Source organism: Sinocyclocheilus grahami, unplaced genomic scaffold (genome assembly GCF_001515645.1).
Source record: "Sinocyclocheilus grahami isolate Dianchi unplaced genomic scaffold, SAMN03320097.WGS_v1.1 scaffold1309.1, whole genome shotgun sequence".
Taxonomy (NCBI): domain Eukaryota; kingdom Metazoa; phylum Chordata; class Actinopteri; order Cypriniformes; family Cyprinidae; genus Sinocyclocheilus; species Sinocyclocheilus grahami.
In genome coordinates this window covers 1-7,491 of record NW_015506488.1, presented here as the reverse complement: position 1 = coordinate 7,491, position 7,491 = coordinate 1, and the positions used below count along the sequence as shown (strand labels likewise).

At 35.1% G+C, this 7,491-nt stretch overlaps 1 long non-coding RNA gene across 1 annotated transcript; it reads left to right on the top strand.

The window, feature by feature from the left end:
• The first annotated feature begins 3,479 nt into the window (after positions 1–3,479).
• On the top strand, positions 3,480–4,207 carry LOC107569084 (uncharacterized). Its single transcript, XR_001606859.1, has 3 exons — positions 3,480–3,519; positions 3,715–3,885; positions 4,040–4,207. It is a non-coding gene; the product is annotated as an uncharacterized lncRNA (long non-coding RNA).
• Positions 4,208–7,491: the final 3,284 nt, after the last annotated feature.

Here is a 7,491-nt window from a genome sequence, read left to right as displayed (position 1 = left end):
CCTTTGTGTTGTTGACATCAGAGGAGGAGCTGGAGGAGTTTGAGCTTCAGAAATTCAAGAAGTCAGACGAGTGTCTTGTTAGATTATTATCAGTCATCAAAACCTCCAAAAGAGCTCTGTAAGTCATTTAATTAAATTTATTTAGCAGCTTTTTAGATAACAGCAGCAGAAAAACAGTATAACATTTTTTTTATAAAACACTTTGTTCCATAGTTATTTTCGCTCCAATATGAAGTTATCTTAAACTTCCTATTTTAAGTCTAAGTCTATCAAGAACTTCTCAGTGTTCTAATCATTAACCTCCATATTCTCCACCTCAAGACACTAAAGACAGTGGAGTGCTTTCAAATGTGTAGCTCATTGTCAGTAAAGCTATAAACCTTAAAATGGTATTCCTGCTTGTTTGATGTAGCAAATGTATCACTTAATCAAAAATACTAATGATGTTGTAGGTACAATGCCAATGTAGCCATCCTCACAATATTTTTTACTGTTCAAGTAAGAGTAATAGTTTGAAAATACATTTAATATTTGTACTTAGCTCATACGCTGTGCTGTATTATACTGTTGGTATTCAATCTAATGTGATATATTTTCTTTGTAGCCTGAATGATTGTGACTTAACAGACAGAAGCTGTTCAGCTCTGGCTACAATTCTTGGATCAGATAGCAATCTGAAAGAACTGAACATGAACAATAATAATCTGCAGGATTCAGGAGTGAAGCTGCTCTGCAATGGACTGAGGAATATAACGTGTGAATTGGAGATACTGAGGTAAGTTGTATGACAACAGACAAAAGGCTGACAAACCAAACTTAAAGATTGTGATTTAATTTTACATATTCTTTACAAAATGTTCATTCAATTCGTTAAATAGTTTCATAGTTTTAGTTTTAGTCTGCATACTCTGAAGCTCGTAATTTATTGTATACAAAAATTTTTATATACAGTGACTTCTACTGCAGCAAATGTAAATTTTCTATGGGGTATTTAGCGAAAGTTAATCAGGAAGTAGCGATTTTGTTCTCTTCAACTCACTGGATGGAAACGGTGCTTTATTCGCAAATGTTTAATGTGATATTCCAATTTTGCGCATAAGTTTAATTCATAAATTTGGATGGAAGCATAGCTATTGTGAGTGACTTTAAGATCACAGGAGATTCTCAGGTGAGTTGACATTTTAAAGGTCTCTGAGCCTTTTGTTTACCCATTCATTATAGAAGGTCACTTTAGGGATTAATATTGTTAAGGTAAATTCTACTATAGCTGATTAATCAGTTGAATTTTCATTCTTGTTCTAGACTTTCAGACTGTAGTATCACTGAAGAAGGTTATACAGCTCTGGCTTCAGCTCTGAGATCAAACCCTTCACACCTGATAGAGCTGGATCTCACAGGAAATGATCCTGGACAATCAGGAGTGAAGCAGCTCAGTGATTTACTACAGGATCCAGACTGTCAACTGAAGACACTGAGGTGAGAGATGATGAAGTAATACAAAACAAATTAAATACAGGTGAATTATTTATAGAAATATTTCACTAATACAAACCTGCTGCATCAAAGTAAATTCAAGATAAACTAATTTACACTTCTGTCCATCAACGTTTATTTGGGAATTAAATTATATCCTATTTCATCTTCTCTTCTGCAGGTTTTTGAGTCCTGCTGCAGATGAAGCCTGTCAGTATGTGACTGGAATTGTGGGTAAAAACCCATTACTCCTTAGAGAACTGAATCTGAGTGAACATGAACTAGGAGACACACAAGTGAATCAGATCACTGCTCTGCTGCAGGATAAACACTGTAAACTCAACACACTGATGTGAGTATTTTTAATGTGGTTTTTATTGCACAATTAATCTATGTTAAAGAAATCAGGTGACCTAAACACAGTTCTCAGGAATCACTTAATAGTGAAAACAAGCACCTTGTGTTCCTAAATTCTCCCACTCATTTTCATCATTTTAGTCTGCGTAAGTGTGGTCTAACAGAGGAAAGTTGTTCAGCTCTCGCTACAGTCCTGAGATCAAACTCCAGTCTGAAAGATCTTGACATGAGCGACAATAATCTGCTGGATTCAGGAGTGAAGAAACTCCAGAACGGATTAGAAAATACAAACTGCACACTGCAGAAACTCAGGTGAGTTAAATGAATGAACATTTAATTTTAATAATAACTTTTGTTTGTTTAAAGTTAACCCTCTCAAGAGCACAGAGGCCCTGGCACAGTCACATGTGTTGTTATCTTATATCAGTAGCAACAACTTGCAAGTCATACACACATTAATGGTCATACAGATAAAAAGACGACATCATTTGAAACTGTAAATGTCTACTTGTATTTGTGTCCACTCAATAAAAAACAAAATGTTGTGCTTATGTAAAATACAGGGGGGGGGATTTATTTTTACTCTCAATATTAAAACCTGATTTTCTTAGAAATAGTGTACATACGTGTTACACAGTTTGTGCTGAATGTAGTGTTATGAGACTTTTGCCATTAACCCCTTCACACGTAGATGTAATATATATTCTAGCTGACCCCCCAGTGTGAATTTTTTTTTCTTTTTAAGGTGACCATTATTTTAGAAAGTATCCTTTTATTTCCATGGCAACACATTACGTGTGTCACATGACACACCACAGCCACAATAGCGTTGAAGCCTATCACAGATGTATTGTTTTTATTTCATTTAGCCTCTTTTGTTCAAAATATTCACACACTTGTTAACTATGTCATCAACTATCTGATATTCTAGTAGTGAACGTATTTTTTTTAAATTTACAAACCTTCATAATGATCTTGTTAGTTGATCGGCATGTTAGTTTGTGCCGCAGTTCAGAGAATTGTATCTCTCGGATTTACAACACGTAAATTCATCCATTTCTCCCAAAATACATGAAAGTAATGGCTGGTGAGGTTGGAGAAGAACAGAGTGAACTTTATAGTTATTTACACAATGTGTATCTGATATTGCCGCTGTTATAGACATCGGTGTGTATTTTACAAACTATAAATGTATTGTTTTGCTAGTACATTTGTATTTAAATGTCTAAAACCTAAAACAAACATTATGTACAGTATGTGGTTGAAAACACTGCATAGTTGTGATTATATGACAAGGGCTGAGCGCGTCCATCTCTGGCTCAGCGCCAGCCATAGCAGGAAAGCACATTTGAATCTGGCAGTTAATATGGTAAAAGTAATAGAAATTAAAACAAAAGTTACCAGGAAAAATGACTGTAGTAAAATGATAAAAATAATCACCATAGAAAATAAATAATGTTTTTCATACAATTATGAATTGTCAAATGCATTTTATTTAAAATCTCTTTTCTCTAGACTTTCAGACTGCAGTATCACTGAAGAAGGTTATAAAGCTCTGGCTTCAGCTCTGAGATCAAACCCTTCACACCTGATAGAGCTGGATCTCACAGGAAATGATCCTGGACAATCAGGAGTGAAGCAGCTCAATGATTTACTACAGGATCCAAACTGTCAGCTGAAGACACTGAGGTGAGACGTGATGAAATAATACAAAATGAATGATATGCAGTTGAATTATTAATATAAATGTTATTTCAATAATACAGTTTTTGCATCAAAGTAAATTCAAGATAAACCATTTCTCACTGTTTCCCATCAGCATCAGATGCTATTTTTATTACACCAAGTTTAGTTGAATTGAATCCTGCTTCTTCTCTTCTGCAGGTTTTTGGGTCCTGCTGCAGATGAAGCCTGTCAGTATGTGACTGGAATTGTGGGTAAAAACCCGTTACTCCTGAGAGAGCTGAATCTGAGTGAACGTGATCTAGGACACTCAGGATTGAAGAAACTTGCTCTGGTACTGCAGGATAAACACTGTAAACTCAACACACTGACGTGAGTTTTATTAATATGACAACTTTTAATACTTGTGAACTTGCTGCTGGATGTGTTTAATGTATCGTTTACCAGAGAGTGATGGCTTTTAACTAATAACTAACTCTTGGTAAATATTTATTTGAAACTGTAACTGTGTATTCTCTTAACACAGTTTGAATAACAGCAGTATCACACCAGAAGATTGTCGTGTTCTGACTGAAGCTTTACATTCAAACCCTTCAAACCTGATAGAGCTGGATCTGAGTGGAAATAAACTAGGAGACTCAGGAAATGAGAAGATCTGCCATCTGTTGGAAAACACACAGTGCAAATTGGAAAAACTGAAGTGGGTATTTTCATTTATCCACTTTTTTACATGTGAATTTACATTTATCATGTTTATTTGAAAAAAATAATAATAATAAAACTGGAGGCTTTCTGAATCCGTGTATTATTCGATCATTCGTTTTTTGATGTAATATTGAAAGTAGAAAAATTAGAAAACGGCTCCTTTTTCGCTTTTTTAGTTTTTTTCCAAAAAACAAAAAAGGAAAATTCAGCTTAAATGTTCGTTTTTCGTTCATGGGTGGAAGAATGAATAAACAGCTTGAATATTCAATTTCTACACATGGGCAGGAATTAAACACCCCTTTCTGCTGATTGGTCAGCCGAAGATTTACCCGTGCCTTCATCAGTTCTTCTGCAGTATCACGTAGCAGAATAATAGTCCTCCACTGCTGCAGTTGTATGGATTCTTAACACATTTATTGCAACTACATTTAATCTTTTTTCATCAAACAAACAGGCTAATGAATAGCTCGACACAACTCATACCGGGGAAGAGTCTAGACAGGGCTTTCTTCTGTGTAGATATAAATTCTATTCTTTGCATCAGCTGGGCATGGCAGGGTATGATATGACAGCTGTCATAGCCTACCCTGCTCACCCAGTAAGTCTGTTTGTTTGTTTAAGAAATTCATTAATTCATTCATTAATTCGTTTCAAAATAAATATTTTAAACACTAAGGCAAAAAGGAAAGAATAATAAATTGGCTTGGGTATATATAGGCCTATGTTCACTATGAGCACTCACACTGCAACGCAAGCTTTTCATAAAATATAGTAACTTGCCATTTCAGTTTGTTTCTCACCAAACCCTCAGTATACCTTCAGAATGCTTGGAATATACGCCACCAGATGCATAGGATTCTTTTACGACAAATATGCATCCGCTTCAAAAAAGAAAAAAACTAAAGTCACCATTCTCTGGCATTAAATTGGCAAGTGCGAGCAGGACATTTTTGTGTTATTAAGTAATAAGCCTTTAGAACAACATTAAGGTGAGTAGTCACTCTAGTTCACACAGTTCCAATAAATTGCGATGGGTTAAATAAACTCAATAAGCAGACAGACGCGACTACAGTCAAGCGCAGACCAGTATTGAAGTGCACAGGAAATAAGCAGCAGTCATATTTAAAGCAGTTTAAATTAATATTGAGTACTGATTGATGTTCACTTGGATTTTTTTCCCCATCGAGGGGAAATAACGTAATACTCTGTCATTTATAGTCCTATGGTAAAATCAAATGTATATTTTTAATTGTGTAACGTTACGTTCAAAATAACTACAAAATGTCATGCCTTTGAAAATAGAGAACAACAGAATATAAAGAGAACAACAGAATGCACTGCTTTAGCGCGTCTCGGTCTCCTTGAGCATCTTTCTGGCGCATGCCACAAACATGAACCACAGGGAATACTTGTCTTTTAAAAGGCTTCATTTAGATTATTTTACATTAAATGCATCATATAAGTCACTTTGGAATAAATCACAGTAGGCCTATTTATCATGATAAAAAAAATACTTTAGGCTATAGCAAATTATTTCTCGGACCCCTTATCACTACTATTACTTTAAGAACCGCTGGTCTACACAGAAGAAAGACCTGTCTAGACTCTGCCCCGGTACGAGTTGTGTCGAGCTATTCATTAGTCTGTTTGATGAGAAAAATATGAAATTGATAAAATGGGTTATTAATCCGTACAACTGCAGCAGTGGAGGACTATTATTCTGCTGCATGATACTGCAGAAGAACTGAAGAAGGCACGGTTTGATCTTTGGCTGACCAATCAGCAGAAAGGGTCGTTTAATTCCCGCCCACATGTAGAAATCGAATATTCAAGCTGTTTATTAATTTTTCCACCCATGAAGGAAAAACGAACATTTAAGCTGAATTCTCGTTTTTCGTTTTTCAGAAAAAAATGAAAAAATGAAAAAGGAGCGGTTTTCTCATTTTTCTACTTTCAATATTAAATCAAAAAACAAATGAACGAATGATACACGGATTCTTCTGCTGTTACTTCTTTTTATGTCTTATTTTGTGTTTGACTGAAGAAAGTCAAATTTTGGAAACAGCATGAGGATGAATGAATAATGACAATTCAATGTTGGGCAAATGGTTCATTTAGTCAAATGTTATCATTAAAGCATTGGTCAATGCATGTATTTATGGAGTCTATGAGACAATTTTGCTAGTTTTAAAATACCATTAAATTAGCATACATTTTGCACACTCTATGGCAATACTTTTTCTAACTTCTTTTCAGTTCTGTAACTATATCATTTATTAATATATATCATATACTATTTTAATATTGATGTGAACTTTGTGTTCTTTGTTTTATTTAGAGTAGAACATGCAGTACTTAACAGCTTCTTTTATATACAGACTTTCAGACTGCAGTATCACTGAAGAAGGTTATCTAGCTCTGGCTTCAGCTCTGAGATCAAACCCTTCACACCTGATAGAGCTGGATCTCACAGGAAATGATCCTGGACCATCAGGAGTGAAGCAGCTCAATGATTTACTACAGGATGAATGCTGTAAATCAAAGTCCATCAGGTAAAGATCTCACTGGCATTAAATTACAAGCTACCAGATTGTCAACTTACTTTTTGACCATATAAATATTGTGGTGGATTCTGCCGCTGTTGTGAGGAATCATTCTCAAAGTTTTGGGGTTTTGATGCCAGAAGAGATTGTATTATCCAAGACAATAAAACCGAGAGAACTCTGCAGAGCAATCTCCCGAGTCTGTGTCTGGACACTCTTTTATACAGTTTTCTTTCCTTTAAGGCGTGTTCCATATATTTCCTACATCCTGTCATTGTTTGCCTTTTTTTGGCTATGTCTCCAATCTGTTTCCTGCAAGCAGACAGGAGGCCCCAATGTTACTTTAAAGGAAGGCCCCATCATATATTTTTTGTCTCGTGTCAAAACAGGATGTGCAGTTTTACCATAAACCGTTTGTCTGCTCATTCCATTCTCAACTTCACTACATGTAAGCACATTCCATTCTCATGCAGGGTTCTGTACACACAGGCAAATACACATAATAGTAAAATACCTTGATACATAAATGGCTATATTCACAATGATCTTGATTAACTCATATTTTGATTAATAAAAATCTTCTACATTATCAGCAACTGCACCAAATTTTACATTGTCTCAATTTGGGCCTCTGAAAAAATTGTAGGTGTTTTCCCCTCCTTTTCAAAACAACAACAGATTTTGGTAATACCATGTTCTCTTTAAACAATTCAAACTGAAAAACACTTTA